General features: G+C 40.8%; 1 protein-coding gene across 10 annotated transcripts in view; it reads left to right on the top strand.

Annotated features, from left to right (window-relative positions):
- The first annotated feature begins 3,468 nt into the window (after nt 1–3,468).
- The window catches only part of LOC117475532 (nuclear receptor coactivator 3-like), a 37,357-nt gene continuing 23,686 nt past the window's right edge, over nt 3,469–17,139 (top strand). For 9 of the 10 annotated variants that reach the window (XM_034121787.1, XM_034121786.1, XM_034121791.1 and 6 more), the window contains exon 1: nt 3,469–3,569. The gene's annotated coding sequence lies outside the window, so the exon portion shown is untranslated. Of the gene's footprint in view, nt 3,570–5,137; nt 5,166–17,139 lie in introns of those variants that run through there. The other variant, XM_034121788.1, reaches the window with a different exon arrangement.

Consider the following 17,139-nt stretch of genomic DNA (forward strand, 5'->3'; position numbering starts at 1 on the left):
TATGAGTGTACAATGTAGGATGGAGTATAATGGTTGAAGCATGCATCCATGTATTCCCTCAATGGGATAACAGTTTGAACTGACTGTTAGACAGAGGTGGAAGAAGTACTCAGAGTTGTCAATGTTACTCAAGTAAAAGTACAAGCATATTGGCCTCGAAATATACTTAAAGTACCAAAAGTAAAAGTACTCTTTATGCAGATTGGCCCATTTCAGAAAAATATAACTTTCAGAAGGACTATCAGCTAAATGTACTTCAGTATCAAAAGTGAAAGCACCTGATATGCAGAATGGCTAATATCACTACATTATGTTATTATGGTTATTGTACATGTAAGAGCATTTTAGAATGTAAATTGGTCAATGCTTAAAATACTATGTAGATTAATATACAATATCAGCTTATTATGTGTCGCTATATGAAATAAATAACTGAGTGTTAAATAAATGTAGTGGAGAGAAAAGTAGAATATTGGCCTCTACATTGCAGTGGAGTAGAAGTATGGTGGCATTGAATGGATAGACTCAAGTAAATCATAAATAGGTCAAATAGTACTTAAGAACAGTACTTGAGAAAATATACTTAGTTACTTTCATCCACTGTCACTAGGCTACCACTTAGCCTATTTGGTTTAGCTAGCTTCTCCACGGCTAGGTCACTAAATTGCAGGTACGCCTTAAAAACGTGTACCGAAAACAAAATAAACAAGAAATAAACGTGGGGAATGTTTTCACATAAGTCAATTTTCACATTTCTTGCCAATAAACGTCAACATCTTCACACCTGGCTTGTAGTTAATTAGCTAGTGAGTTAGCTTCAGGTAACACTTAACAGGGACTATTAGCAAAGGACGTCATGACAAATTACACTAAGCCTGTACTTTAACCAGATGTTTAAACTTATAACTGTGGTGACAGCGCACATAATATAACATCATCAGGTTATATATATATATTATGTCACCTTAGTAAGGCTCCACTTTTAGTTTATTTGGTGTCCATCCTGCAGACCGGTGTTGTTTTGAAGTGGCCGGCTGGTAATGAGGCCTGCTGTCCCCAAGATGGCGCCCCAGCCAGACTTTGCCTGCTCAGGTAATTCCTGGAAAATCTTCAAGTGTTCCTTTGATTCAAGACCTTAAATATCATATGGCTTTATGTAAATGTGGTTTTAAGCATTCTTCTTTCATCTTTATCTCAACGCAGATACCTTGAGATCTGGTCACTTTCTTTGCCTATAATTAATTATTTATTTTTCATTGACATTTATCAGAGCTGCTATTAAAAAAGCAATAGTTTAACATGCAAAACGCTATTTAAAGCAAACTGTTTCTACACCCACATCTTGAAACTATATAGCCTACAAATACAAATGATTGAAAGGTCTTGCATTAGTGCCTTGTATTTTTCTGGGGTATGAAACAGATTGTATTTATCGTTTTATTCGAAAGAGGACTGTTTTTGTTCATTTGCATTATTGAATTATTGATTATATGAAATGGAAAAGTATGTTACTATCCTTTATCAATAAAAGCATTTGACAAAAATATATTCTTCAGGTATAACTGTGTTTTTAGCTGTTTTCTACTGATTTTCTTTTTTTTAAATAATGCAGGGAAGCCAGAGGAACTATATCAATGATTTGTATAACACAGATAACCCTGCTAACTGTAAACAACCATTAGAACGCCCCGAGCAACTAATAAACGAAGTGTATTACTGATCTTTAAACATTTTAGATGCACCATGTCATGGTAATTCTGGGTTTTAAATGTAAAACACTTTATTGTCATCTTGCTTTAATGGTGTTATATCTAATAATGGCTGTGCATTAATGGCTGTGCAAGATGTTTGTGTGTGCTGTATTGTATCTGCAGAGAAATTGGGGGATGGGAATGGGTTTAGAGTAAAGAAAGGCATGCTGTTAGCTGTTTGCAGGTAAACTAATCTGAATACATTAATGATTATGGGGCTATCTCCTGTCCTTTCAAACGGTTATCTCCTGTCCTTTCAAAGTAGAGAAGCTGAGTAGGGAGGGGGGATGGGATAAAGTGTCTCACACTCTTTGAGGGGGGAGGTCAGTTTGCCATGTTTTGTGGGGGAAGGGGCACAAACACAGAGGGCCACCGGGCCCCTCTTTGGGTCTCCATGGAATGTAATTGAGGCTCTCTCACTCAGAAAGACATACAAACAGACCAAAAACACACATTACAAAAATGCAGGAAAAACTATTTGTGTTCTTTTAAAAACTGTTGGTGACTTCATCACTTCACCAGGCTCTAACATAAACAAACCATCTGCGTTGATCTGAGTAATCCACATTTAATCATGTTTTTTAAATATATATTTTTTGTGACTAATGCATGAATAACCTATTATCCATTCTTATAGTTGTGTAACAATTCAGGAAATACTCTTGGTATGTCAACACAAGCTTTGTCTGAGTAACTGTTGTGAATTGGTTGCACAACAGATAATGCTATGACTTTGGTAATGAACCTCCTCAGTTGTTTTGCTTTAACCAAATAATTTGTATGGACAACTATGTACTGCATGCAAACCCTTGAATGTTTTCACCTCAAAGTTTGTATAGGCTGATTGCAAAATTATTTTCAGACAGGAAAGAACAAGTAGGGAGCTAATTACCAACTCTGCCTCTTCTCTTCACCCCCCTCACCCTGCTCTCCCTCCATGGTTGGACCGTACTCCCTCCTCAGTAGTAAACATTTAAAACTAGTGTGCCTGAGAGATCACCATGGAGACAGTTTCTACCATCCTCTGTGGATACTCAGGGGCCGACGGTGGCTCCACGCTCACTTCAATTAATACATCTGACACTGGATTCAAAATCTGTGGGGCATCAGGCTGCACATGATGGCATCTAAATGAGTGGCATTTACAGACATAATTGCAAGGTACTAAAAACCCAATTGTGTTGCAGCAGATAGAGTGCCCTGTTTAACATTATGGAGACTATAAATCACATTTGCAATTTAAAATGTCGGCATTATATTTATTTCTGTTTTACACATCGCTCACCCTGTCAAATTGCCTTTTGCACTGTTCAGCTTCATTGGAAGTCTACCATCATACAATTTGTTTCCTCTAAATAAAGGCCAAATGCCCACTTGGGTTCTTTTTCATATTTAAAAACAATGATTCATTTATTTACATTAAGCAAAAAATATCGTTATAATTGTATGTAAAAATGAAAAACATTATAATGTAATACTCTAGGGGTATGACAAGTAATTTGCATAAAGCTGCTTTCCTGCCGGCCTATAAATAAGTTTTTTAATCTCTCCCCTAATAATATCAGTGACTGCTGCTCATATCGCCTATGGGTATTGCTCTACGTGTAGTTCGCATAAAGAACATGTCCAACCGTTCGAAGCGTCTTTCAAAGGGAAATCTCCTACATTACCCAGAATCCCTTTCGCTCTGCTTACAAGCTGGCTCCCTCCACTCGGGGAGTGTTTCGCATTTAAACAAACACGGTCCTGCCGAAGATGGCGGAGAGTTTGTAGAGGCGTAAAAAGAAACTGCTCTACTCAATGAAAGCGTCGAAGCCGGTGAGTTTTCTGCAGTTAGTTTATGTTTCATTTATACATAAGTTTTGGACAGGGAGTGTAGTGTGTGTTTGAAATGTGCACATTGGTCCCAGAGAGATAGTCGGTGTTGCTCCGCTTCCGAGCAGGCTGTGGTTTTATAAGCTACCGTGATACAACGAGCCACCTTACCGCTGTCTGTGTGTTATGGAAGATCTATTATGATATCAATGGCTCTTAAACTTTCAATAGAATACCGTTTTACATTAAGCCTGGCATGTTTATTTGCTTTTTCTACCGGTTATTTTTCCTTTAGCTACAAAGTTTACGAGATACAGGCTCTCTGATTCACTGTAGCCTAACGTTAGCTGTTAGTGCTCCACACTGATATGAGTAAACTCGTTTGTGTTTAAAAACCTATATGTTAACTTTGTAGAGACACTGGGCTGTGTTCAGCGTCCAAAACACTATAGACTACCTTTGGAAACAGTTTTTTCCTTTTTTCACCAGCAGTTTTGGTACACACGGGGCTGCCGGAATTGTGTGTGTTCACAGCTCAACGTTAGTTACACCGCAGTCGTTTTCTTGGCTGCAAAATATAATTGTTTATTGGTCATTTGTTACGGTTGTTCAGCATGCACCGTTAGTTTAACGCAGAGTTAACTGGTTGTAACTCCATGTATATTCTTCTTTGATATATTTTTGCACAATTCTGCACACATATTTGCACAGCCCTACACTTAAATATAAAAAAATACTGCAGTTTGTCATATATTCACATTGTACTCCTTTTTTAAAGTTTATTTTGTATATTTACATTTGGTGTAAATCCTTCGCTTTATTATTATTTTTTGAATGTTAAATCGTTTTTAAAAAAAAATATTTTCTTTTTATAATCGTTATATTTCTGACCATACACCCAAGCAAAACCCTTGCATGTGACAACGTACCTGGCAACAAACTCGTTTCTGATCTGCCTTTTGTTGTGGAATAGTTTACCTCTAAACATTTGACACACACATGCAACACCAGGTAGACAAATAGCCACACGAGAGGCACAAAATGTGTCGCTTTTCATAAAATACGTGTTTCTTAATCTTTGATACATTTCTGATGATAACCAGCTGCATAACCACCTTGTATTTCCACGGTCCTCCACTGCTGACACCAAACTTGAACTGGTTGGCTCACTCTGGTTTAGAGAATCCTCAGCATCTGTTATTTATTTGCATAGCTGTAGTGAGATTATGCATCCGTGATTGTAATGGTTGGTATAATGGCCCATCACAGGATGATAAATGTAGCTTTTCACCGCTGATAAATCATATTTAGGTGCATGATGTGTGTGAGGGAGAGACAGGCAGACTGGCTGAAGGAGATGGATGTGTTTCAGTGCAGGGAGGATGATCCCTCTCAGGGTTCAGGTAGAGTCCAGGTTTGCTTTCCCTGTGCTCGACAAGCTGCATGCTGAGTATTTGGGTGGTAAGAGGACATTCTTGAAGAGCGTGCTCATGTGTACGCAGACAATGAGGAGGTAGGTTAGTCATTCCACTGAAACGGTTGAGGTATAGGTGTGCTGTCGCTTTCTTCGCCTGGGGCCATCCCTGCCAATACTTGCAGGTATTTACAGCGCAGTTTTCCACGTGAGAGATACTCAAAACCTCTTGCTGTTTTTGTTAGATTACCACACGGTTTAGCTGCTAGGATGTCGCTTACTGATGAATGTTCCTGTTTGTATGATTTCATGCATGCCAATCAATACGTAATCTGCAATATCTCACTAAAGGGAGCATTTAAATGGCAGGCAGCTGGGAATAAACAAGGGAGAATGGTGCAGTCGTCAGATGAGCTAACTTGTCTTTATTTTGAGTCTGATGGAATGCCATTACTCAAGGTATTTTTGTAAGTGGTAGAATGACCACTGTGGGAACCTGTCCAATGAGCTGCTTCTGCTCATATTCTTGGCAAATGGAGCCCCCTGTCCCCCATTCTCTGTCCCTTTATCTCCCACTTTCTTTCTCCCTCACACAGGGTGTCAGGCTGCGTTAACAATGAATCAATCTTTGGGGGGATTCTTTGACTGCAGATGGGGTGAAGAAGTGACTGGGATGCATGGCTTTCGCTCTTTGTCTGCCGGCCCCTGTGCTCTCAATAATTCATTAACTTATCACTTTTTCTCATGGGACTGGGAGAAGTCTCTCTCTGGTGGCAGATTCTTACATCAGATTGCCTGATTGATAATTGAATGAGCACACGTTTAGTGGCATATTCAGTTATAACTCATTGAGGTTACTCTTCATGTCAAACATTTAAGCATCTGGTCCAAAGTACTATACAATTGTAGAAATATGTTGTTGTGACGCATTTACCAACAGACTAACGAAATAAATGATATGGGAATCATGTGTGTCAGATAATGCATGGATGTAAAAATATTCCCGTTGTGCCGTTCGTATTCATTCAGTGACGTCTTCGGCTTCTGGGTAATGTTTATATTTTTCAATTCTGTCTGTGTATTGATTGTTTCACTCCTTTTTATTTCCAGAACAACTGTATTTTAAACACTATACATATGTGTAGATATACTATATGGAAGCACTGTACATTCATAAAGGAAACCAGTACGCTTAATTGGGTTCAAAAGTCAATGTTTTCAAATACTTAAAAACATTTATTACATTTCCTTGATATGTAACAGTCTTCGGTAAATGTGTTGCATTGAGTTTAATAGCTGGTATCACGACAAAGAGGAAAAACAAGTGACAAGCTTTCTGATAACTGTCTCTACTCTGTCTTTGTCAAGCTGCATTTTTGCGTCGGTGATGTCTGAATACACAGCATTCTTCAAGTGTTTCGTCAGTGTGTGTGTCTAAAGAGAGACCGAGAGATGGAGATAATACGTTTCGTTACGAGTAACTGCCAATCGGTCATGTGGTATGTGTTCAATTCAAGATGAATGCATGGGTGAGCAGTGGCTCTGAGAGGACTCTTGATGTCACACAGAGCTGAAAGCAAAGCCTGATTGTTTACCCTAATTGAAATATGACTCCTCGGGCGTAGTGCCTTTTTGTTAGGCAGCAGTACAGGTAGAGTAGGATTAGTCAAGGAAAATATCAGAGCTAATACCTCTGGAGGATAACTGGTAGCTAGCAATTGTCATTCAGGTATAGAAAAAACATATTTATATTAATGTCATCAGGATTTAACACTTTCCAAGTTAAGTTGGAGTACATTTTTACAGGATGCCATTTAGACTTTACTTTACATGCCAGACTGTTTTACAATCACGGTTTTAAAAAGTTTCACGTGGTCATCTCAAGCTGTGTAAAACATCCTGTTTAAACACCACATCTCAAGGTCACTCGTGATAGCGATAGCGGTCCAGTTTTGTGTTTGTTAACATGGACAAACACAACCCCCACACCAGTGAGTTAGTGCTCAACAGGTAGGTTCTGCCTACCTCTGTAGGGCTAAATATAGAAAACTCTGCTCAACAAGATAGTCGTGTTTCCACTGCTAAAATATTTACAGCTACTTCGCCCAAACAAGTGAGAGTGAGAGTGAGAATATGAGAGCTGCCGGAGCCAGATTGTTGTTGACTAGTCAGAGGAAGCCAGACAGCCGGCCCACTGAGTCCAAAGTCAAGCGGCGTAGTTTGCACTCTCGAGTCTATTGGAAGTTACATCTCATTCATCCCCTCGGTCCCCTCTTCTTCAACCCTGAGGTAATACCCAAGTGTTAGGCTAGCTCAGCCATATGTGAGCCATGCACACTTCTGAAAGCCAAACGGGCAGCCTGAAGCAATCATTGCACCCAATTCTAGTTTATAACCAGCAAGGATTTGGAACAGTTCACTCTCTGTAGTCCCTGTTGATTGGACGAAGGCAAGAGTTTATTAGGGAAGGGGGTGCCAAGAGCTTTGTCCCCCCCCCCACTCCCTTCCTTGCCCTTCCTCTTTAACTTCAACTCCCCCTTTAACTTTCGCTCCCCCAGCTGAAGAATGCTCATAAAACGGGTTCACCTGAACAAGCCAGTGGGAGGGTAGCTAACCCTGGCCTAGTTTTGTTACCATTGTAAAATGTTAGCAAGACCTTGTTTGTGTTTTGTTTAGGGCCCCCTTTTATAAAAAAAAAAAAATGCTTTGGGGGGAGAGACAGCAAGGGTGAAAAAAAGTTTGGTTTGTGAGATAACTGCTACCAGATGCTCTCCCTGTCTGTTATTGAGGAGAAAGAGGGGAAGAGAAAAGAAAGACAGTCAGTTCTGGATGAACTTCTCAACTGCTACATGGAAAAAAATCCATCTTCTCCTTGTCTGCAATTTTCTCGTCCAATGAATCCTCCATTTAAATAAAGAAAAAAATGAAAAAAGTGTGTTTTATTTCAGGCTAGATTATTACTTTGCAACGAAAACAACAAGGGGAATTTGGCGTGGACAACTACAAAGTGCACATCTTCCAAAATGTCACCTTTACTGCCCTCAAGGCTCCATCCCCTGTAATTGAACTGTGTCAAATGGTTGGTTGCAATTATTCCCTCCTTTGTTTACATTGTGTTCCCCTCCCTCTCTGTACATTTCCAAGATGAAACGGTTGGATGTTGGACCTATGTGGCAATGGGGTGTGGTTTCTGGGTCTGTCTGGATTGAGAGGCAGCTGTGGTTGGCATGGCGCTGCCGTTGTGAGTTGTAAGAGGATCCTTGCGTGATGTGACCGTGCAAGCAGCGACTTAAGGCGCTCTGCGTGTCTCCTATCTTATAGTTCACCTGTAATTTAAAGGCTCCTTTCATTAAAATAAATTACCGCAAATTGCAGCGGGTGTGCAGACACTTGCTCACGGCCTAGCGCTAGACATCTTTTCCACAAATTGGAATTTCTACTTCATTGCAGCCTTGAGTTCAAAGAAAAGTCAAGTTGTGAATGAAAGACTTCAACGCCATCGTTAATGGCTCCAGACTTACTACAGCATGTCAACACTGGCAAGGCATGTGTCAGATAATTTAGTACTATCCATTTTTTCCTACAACACTCATTCCTTAATTGGACTGATTTTCTTTTCTCTCCTTTCTGAATAAAGTGGAAAATGTTCCCTGCTCCTCGCTCTGCCGGGTGACGTCAGCCCTGAGCGTGTGGCTTGTTGTTAAGGCAACAATCCAATAAAAAGGTTGCCTCCTGACGGTGCCACATCATCTGAAGTTAGCACCAATGCATTATTTTGTATACCAAATAGCAGTCACAAATATTGGAAATTAGTCCGCTCCATTATTTTGTATGTAGGTGGTTCCAATTTTGGCAAGTAACCGACATGTTTCCATTCGGCTTGTTTCTCGTGGTGCTCATACGCTCATTTGACTGCCAATGCCATCCTGGAACAAGTGATTCTATAGGACGACTGCGGTATGACTATAATAGGAGACGTTAAGGTCCCTGTTCAATTTGCACCATCGTCTGTATTACCCTGTTCCATGTGGCTTCCCTTATATAGGGCAATTTATGAGTTTGAATTTAAATAGAAATGGCATAGTTTGACACTTATGGGGGCCAAACACACAGTAATAAGATCAGTATAAGTGTGTTTTGCCGCAGTGTGGATGAAGTCATCTCGCATGGTTTTGAAGGATTCAATGAATTTCCTTTGACGGACAAGCAAAGTATAGTAGTCATAAGTGTTGTAAGGTTTTCAATACTTAGAATTGTATATAAAAAACAATATGTTATGATTGGATGTGTAGTTGTTGTTGAACGGTACAATCTATGTACTAGTTAAGCTTTATAAAGGATGCACAATTAGTTTGGTAATAATTTAGATCGAGATTTTGAACTTGACTTAGTACAAAAGTGATGCTTTAGGTTTAATTGAACAACTTATCAAAAATGTGAAGAATTAGACAAGTAATGTACTGCGTGCGGGGTGCAATACAGTTGCACAGAAATGCACTATTATCAAAAAGTCTAAATAAAAAAAACTTAATAGAAACTGATATCTCTTCGGCTTTAGTTTCCGAGGGTATTCTTACCAGTGACGCCTATCGATATTATTAAACAAACTTTGTTGCTGCTTCCCGACAAATACACGTAGTTATGTGATTTGGTTGTTAACGCAGTATGTTGACCATGAACTTTTTTTCTTGGCGTGTGAAAACAAATGACGCACTTTTAATCAAAGGGCGGCGTGTGTCAGCTCGAACAGCATGACTCGTCCTTTGCCCACTGCCTTACAGTGTGAGCGACTTGATTAGCAGTGCAGGCTTAATCACTCAGCAGATGGGAACTGAGTGCAGTGGGAGCAAGACAAAAACAAACCCACTGTTGGATTATGGCTCGGCGTGTGTGTTTGTGTGTGTCAGGTCACTTTTGATTCAGATTCCTGAGTGTTGTGATACAAGGCCAGCAGCACTCATTATTTATTTTTATCCCATTCTTCTTCTCTGTGTGTCTTTCAGCACTTGGTACTTGTGACCCCTGTATCCAGCCTGTCCTCATAAGTCATTTAAACAAGCTTTTAATAGTGTCAACCTGAACTGAGCGCCATGTGGCGGGCAGAACATGTTGCAGGCTCTGTCCGGCATTGTAGATGAAGGCGTAAACAGAATGAAAACCAAAGAGTAGAATATTACACCTTATCAAGTGTACAAGGATTAGTTCAATACATTAGGACTCATTATATAAAATCAATCAGTAATTCTGTGTGTTCTGTTTCACTGAGATACAAAAATAACAAAAACGGTCTCTTCTTGTGCGTTGATCTCATGATTCTCAGATTTTTAGTTAAGTTGTTTTGTTTTTTCTTGTTTTCACCATGGGATAAAAGAAACCAAGTATTGATATTTTTCCAGAAAAGCATGGCTGCGAAGACAAAAAAACCAGTCCCGCTCGGCTCTCCGTTACCCCTCGTACCTCTTTTCTGGAATCTTTTTCACCTAGGCTCTGTCAACACATGAAACTGGCCAGTTGAAGGAAAGGAAAAGCAGTAGTAAAGGGAAAAATGGGAGATGGGAGGGGGTGCAGTTGTGAAACTGGCGTCAGACCATCTTTTGAGTGGAATTCTTTGCGGGGGTTAAAGTTCAGGCGCTGCAGCGTGGCGCTGTGATTGGCTGAGGAAAGGTGAAATGAAAACCACAGTAAACTTTTGACCCCGGCGCAGGAGCTCTGCAGGAACGCCCAGCCTAGCTCTGGCGTGGTGGAACAGAGCCCGCTCTCTTCCTGTGTTTACTCCAGCAATCCAACAGGGACGGTGGGGAGAGGAGGAGGAGGAGGAGGAGGAAGGGGGAGGGAGGGGGAGGGAGCACACAGAGAGAGAGAGGGAGGAGGGAAAGACACAAGAGCGAGAGGGAGGAAGGGAAGAGGGAAAATCGTCAGAGCAGCGCTGCAGTCTGAAAATGAAATGAATATCTGTTTTTTTTACACAGTGGAAAACGTGTACACAAACACTGCTTCTAAAAAGTTAAAACCAGGCAGTGTTTCTTCAAATCAACGTGACATCATTAAGAATATTTTCCTAAATGTAATTACAGTGTTGACATATCTTCACTCTGAATTATCTGAGGCTACATGAGATGTCTCTTCTCCCTTCATCTCCATCAGCTGCTAAAGATGCAAATGTTATCAGAAGGGCCAATATGGCGGCCGATCAGGCCTTGGCGCTCTGGCTCTCCAGATAAAAGGCTGTTTAGCCATTGATTAATGATCTAATTTCCATAATATTAGCCTTGTGCGATCACAGCCGCCTGCATTTTGTTTGGCCGCTGTGGTCTTTCTGCTGGACGATGGCGTGTCCTCTCTTATCTCCTCGCTTTATACAGCAACATGTCAAGCTTATGGAAAATGAAGAGTGGTGTTGGAGATTTCGCTGGTTGGATATATGCCGGCGTGCGACCTTGTCTGGTCCTTTCGGTTCTTTGTCCGTATTAATGATGGATAGTTGTAAGAGATGCATGCGTGAAAAACACACACACACACACACACACAGTGGAATCTGCCATCTCTTTGTTTCCACCTTCATTTATTTTCCCTGGTTTTTCTACACCATGCAGTTTGTGTGAGAATAATGGGGTGATGCACACACAGCTCAGATGTGTGTGTGTGTGTGTGTGTTGTGTGCTGGGCATGGGTGGGGGATGTTTTTTTTATAGGAAAAAGCAATACATATGAAGGCAGTTCCTCTCTGCTTTGAAATATCTTCTCCCCCCTCACCACATTTATCTATGGGCATCAAGTTTGAGGAAAAGCCACAAAGACAAATAAATGTTCTGATTTGTTTTTATGTGCCCTTGTAAAATTATTTTACGAGACATTTTCTAACATGATTTACGTCAACAATATGTTTTTTGCCAATGTGTCGCAGATGAGCTAAGCAGTGTTCACTTTTTGGGACATTTCTGTCTCATTTCATTTTATTTCTTTAATCGACAGAGATTGCGTGTGACTCAGCGTTTCCGGCAGGGGGGTGTCTTTTGACGGTTAACCCAAAAATATTAATAATTCGAGAGAAGATCGAGAGTTTTTATCGCTTCAAATGACGATAAGGAAAAAGGACAAGGACATCCCTCTGTTGGAGGGGCAAAGGAGTCTGGTGGGATTCTTTTCGGAGTATTGAAGATCGTTTCCCCGACATCGGCGGTGCCTGCTACAGGACAACACGGAACGTGCGTGATTTGGATGCGATGAGCGGTGCTAGTGGAGCACGCGCGTGAGCTGCGAGCACCAGAGCCTCGCAGCGGCGAAACTGAGGCTCCGTGGTAAACTGTGGTAACATGAAGAGCCGTTTGGGAGCCGAAACAGCCGGCACTTTAATGGGGCATTTCCACCATGGCACGGAGCGCGGTTTAAGCGTGCCTTGTCATGCCGGGCCCGTTTTTGGTTGCGCTTCCACTAGGCCTAGTTCTGGCCCGGGGGTACTTTTTCACCTCTTTTCTGGCCCGACAAAATCGTGGTTCTATCGGGGCCAACAAACAGGGCTGAGTTTGCTAAACTAGAGAGAGAATCGCTGGCAAGGGGGCTACAACTACAACAAGATGAACATATTAGACCGTGATTTAATTGTAATACACGTTTCAAAATGATGCCGAAGTAACAACATACTGATACCGGTTAGTAAAAACCATGAATTAATGCTTTGTCAAGTCTGCAGACAGACGACAGGCGAAAAACCTTTTAAAATGCGTGTTTTCTAAATGGAGATTGGCTAAGCTAACGCAGTATATGCTCCGACCGTCCACACTCACAACAACGGCCTATACAGACATAAATAAAGCAGCGACTGTATTCTCCATGACACAGGCAGTCTGTGGTTTGTACTTGTTTAACTTTTGTCTAGTTTCTGAACATATATGAGGAGCTGTGAGCTCTGAGTGCTAACAGCTAACGGCTGTGTTGTTTTTCTGGGGTTCTCATTGAAGATGACGTCACGGCTCCGCCTACACTGCGTTACTATAGTAACTACCCCAGTTCCTAAACTGTAATGGAAGCGCAGCATGAAGTGAGCCGGCCCTAACAAGGCCCAACGCGGCCTAGCAGTACCGAGCGAGGCCGAGGCCGACCGTGTGGTGGAAATGCGCCATAAGAGAGCCAAGCCAAATGACTCACTAACGTAAAAAGACAGTATCTATAAGGGACGGCTCTGGTCAAATTCCATACAGAGTTATGCACCTTACTTGTGCTTTTCTGAAAAGCTTCACACACTTCAATGAGCTTTGGAGAGTGTGCATTACTGCCTGCTTTCCAAACTCCACCTCCCTCGTTTTTCGTTTGCGTCACCACCATGGTTTTTGAAAGGTGCGCTTTATTCCACTGTGAGCTGCTCCTTGTGTGACTTTAACTCCGACTCGTTGAGGCCTTTCATTCGAGAAACTTATTTAAGCGAGTTCATTTGGTAAATTAAACAAGTTTGGCTTTGTATTTGTTTTTATTTATGGCAGTGCCAATTTGCAACCCTTGCATGGTTTGAATGGATGGTCACATTATAGCTACAGAGGAATAAAGAGGCAGAAACATCTTGTTCCACCACCAGACACGCTACAGACAAACGCAGAGACAAAGCCTGTGTTTTCGTCTTGTTTTTAAGCCTCGCTGGAATTTCACAGCTGCCTCGGCACCTAAATGGCTGAACAATTGACAGCTTCCCTTTTTTCTAAATCCACACTTATACACACATGCTTGACATATGTACTTTTCATCCCCATCCCTGAATCGCATTGTGTGGTGCCACTCTCCTCTTCATCACGCCATTAGACCTCCTGGCTTCAGTTGAGTCGCTCTAGCCCATGTTTCATTGAAATCACGTGTAATGTTGGCAGCATAAAGGCGCATAAACCAGAGTTTCCGTTGCCGGTCAAAATGTCCGTTAAAGTTTAAATCTTCCGGACAAAATGAGAAAAGTGCCGGTCAAAGGTCTTCTTTGTTTTTTATTGAGCTTTAAAACAAATTGATATGATTCGATATCAAACAAACTAATTATAGTAGATGAATTATTCAAAAGTGTACAGTAACTTATAATAACACAGGAATAATAAACGGAGCGCTCTCTCCTTCTCCTGACAGCCCGCCAGTATCATGCAGCTCGCGGATCCAGTAATGAGTGACCCGACAGTAAAACTAAACATATCTATAACTAGTTTAGGTAGTTTGAGAGGTAATTAAAAGAGCTACGTGTGATATTCTAACCTGAAGTGTGTGTTTTCCTCCGCTCACCGCTGCATGTGATCATGCAGAGCTGCGTGTCGACTCGTCAGCAGCAGCTGATCTCTCTCTCCCGTCAGATTAGACTTTACTCGCGTTTATGTCCATATCGATCAGATCTAGCTAGTTCTAGCTAATGATTGGACTACCTGCTTATTAAAAGACACCTAAACAATAAGCGTCGCTATGCAACCGGGTGAGGCCACAAAGTATAGCGCAGCAGCATTATGCATTTGTTTACATGCCAACCGGAAGGCATTACCAACAGATCAACGCACAATCAACCCATACAGGACATCTCTTTCTCCACATTAAGTGTTAGACATTAGAATTGACTATTCTTGTTTGTCACATACTCTTTTGTCTGTCAGATACTATTCTTGTCCGTCACATAAGTGGCGCAACTGATGCGGTATTGCGCTAAGGGGAAATTATTTTGACCGGAGAGATTTAGATTTGCCGGTCTTCAGCATATGTTACCGGTCATAGTCCGGTAATTACCGGCCAACGGGAACTCTGGCATAAACAATGTTCACCAACAAAGGGGCATTTGACTCTATGCAAAAATGTTTGCTGCAGGAAGTTATCCTTTTTTTTTTTTTATTAAGTGGGAATCCCCAAACTGTCAGGATGATGGATGGTTGCTAAACAAAGTGAAATATGTTTCTTAATTATATGAAGCCAAGCCAGTAATGTCCTCTATGGTTCCTTTGTTTTTCCTGCCATCATGCAAGGGTAAAATGATGAATGGCTTAAAGTTCACCAGTGTCAAACACTAAAAGTGCTGTGGCAATGATCATTTGCTAACTTATTCCTTAAAGTGCACCTATCATGCTATTTTTAGGCAATAGCATAGGTCTCAGATATATAAAAATATATAAAAAACATGTCTATGAAGTGTTTTGCCAAACGGATCACCCATTCTAGCCATGCCTCATATCCCTGTATTTCACTTCCTGTTTCAAAAGTGCTGATTTGAGGTATAAAGCTTTAAAAAAAAATGTATACAAAAAAAGGAGGGGGCTGAGCTCATGCGGGAGATTCTACCGGCAAATATTGCCGTGATGAAACGCCATATCATGGATTATCAAGGATTATTTCTGAAACAGTATGGAGCTCAAAGGCTTTCTCTCTTGCCGGTTATACCACAAGGTGAGTTCCTTTTTATTTCCTGCTTCTTCACACACATGCTCTCTCCAGTACAGGTTAGCTCTGAGTGTTAGCGATGCTAATGTAAACATGCACCGACCATATTACGTCCAAAACAGTCGTGCATTGTTTCTGATAGCAACGTTTCTGATAGGGCCGTGGGTGTAAAGCCAGCCTACATTTCCGATATTACGTCATATCGGACGCAAATCTGGATCAGCTCCGTTGTAGCCCCGTTTTTAGAGATTTGGGTACGGAGGAAAAGAGAGGGGGTTTTATTTTCTGACGCTGAGTGAGTTCCCCGACACACCGGGGACACATATTGATGTATAAAAGACATCAAAAAGTGCATTTTGCATGATAGGTCCCCTTTAACTTACAAAACCTTCTGATTACAAATGTTACGTTGCTTTCATTGTCTGTTCGTCCAGAATGCAAACAGAATGATGGAGCTACATTTTAATTAAAAAAATGAGAGAAGAAAAGTATAAGGAGGGGAATTTATTATTATTATTTTCAGATTTTACTGACTTCTTCTCAGTGACTGCTGAGTTTCTCCTCGATACGGGGTTTGCTGAATTGAGGAAGTACACAAATACATTTTAATATTCACCCTTTGCTTGTATTTACAGCCATCTTTTTGTATTCATGGGCGTTGTGCAAAGATACCATTCAATTTTCACTCAAAACTATTTGACGAATATTTCTAGGTGCCCATAAATCCATCTTGAAAAGGTTTGGATTTATTTTCATTAAATAAATTGACGTGTTAACAAAATTCAAAAGGTGCTCCTTGACAACTAGGAGTCAATTATTAAGTGCAAAATTACATCAAACTAATCTGTAATGTGTTTGTCAAAAGTTTGTTTTTACGATCAAACCAATCTAAAGTGCGCGGGACTGTTGATCATTTCTCAAAACCCATGATATTTCTTTGAATGTGAAGGATTTTACACTTTATTCATATAGTAGACTATTGTTTTATATGTTAAATAGTGACATGTATATAGGTTTCTTCATTTTTGTGTTACTAATTCAAATGAAGTCTAAAGTCTCCACATTTAGATATTGAGTCTGGGGTCTGCATGAGATCCAGTTGCACGCAGCTCAGCGGCTGGCTGTATGCTCAGCAGGAGGCGGAGAAGTTCTTTGAAGCAAAACAGGAAGTCATTCTCTCCTCTTGTTTTGCTCTTGATGTCCCAAACTCAAGTAGACACCTTTTTGTTACTTTATTACCATGTCTGTGTCTGTAGGTCTTTGGGTGTTTTTGAGTGTGTGTGAGTGCAGTAATGATACTAAATGCTTTTAGTAGCTCTTGTCTGCCTTGATTTTGAAAAGAATGTCACTTTTTTTTTGCAGTATATTCCTAAAAAACTGAAGCTATTTAACCAACTCTCTGTTACACACATTCATAGTAAAGAAAGTTTGGGCGCATGTGCTTTGGCTGTGTAGGGATCTTTAGTTGTGTATGTGTGCCCCTGTCTGATCTTTGTTTTGGGTGGGCCAGTGTTTATTGTTGGGCCTGCCACTCATTGTCTCAGGGAGCTCAAGTTGCAGGTTTTATTTCAGGCGGAGCAGGAATGTCCTCTCCACTATTCTGGTCCTGACTGACTGACACTGCTGCCATTATGGCCATCAGCCAAACTCCTTTGTGTCCAAATAATTTTCTTTTTACAATAGTGACTGAAGTGTTTTGTTTCTACAGAAAATGCAGTGTCATTCAATACCAGAAGTGTTTACCTAAGTAATCTCATCAGCATCTTATCTGTTAGA

Source organism: Trematomus bernacchii, unplaced genomic scaffold, assembly GCF_902827165.1.
Source record: "Trematomus bernacchii unplaced genomic scaffold, fTreBer1.1, whole genome shotgun sequence".
NCBI classification, from domain to species: Eukaryota; Metazoa; Chordata; class Actinopteri; order Perciformes; family Nototheniidae; genus Trematomus; species Trematomus bernacchii.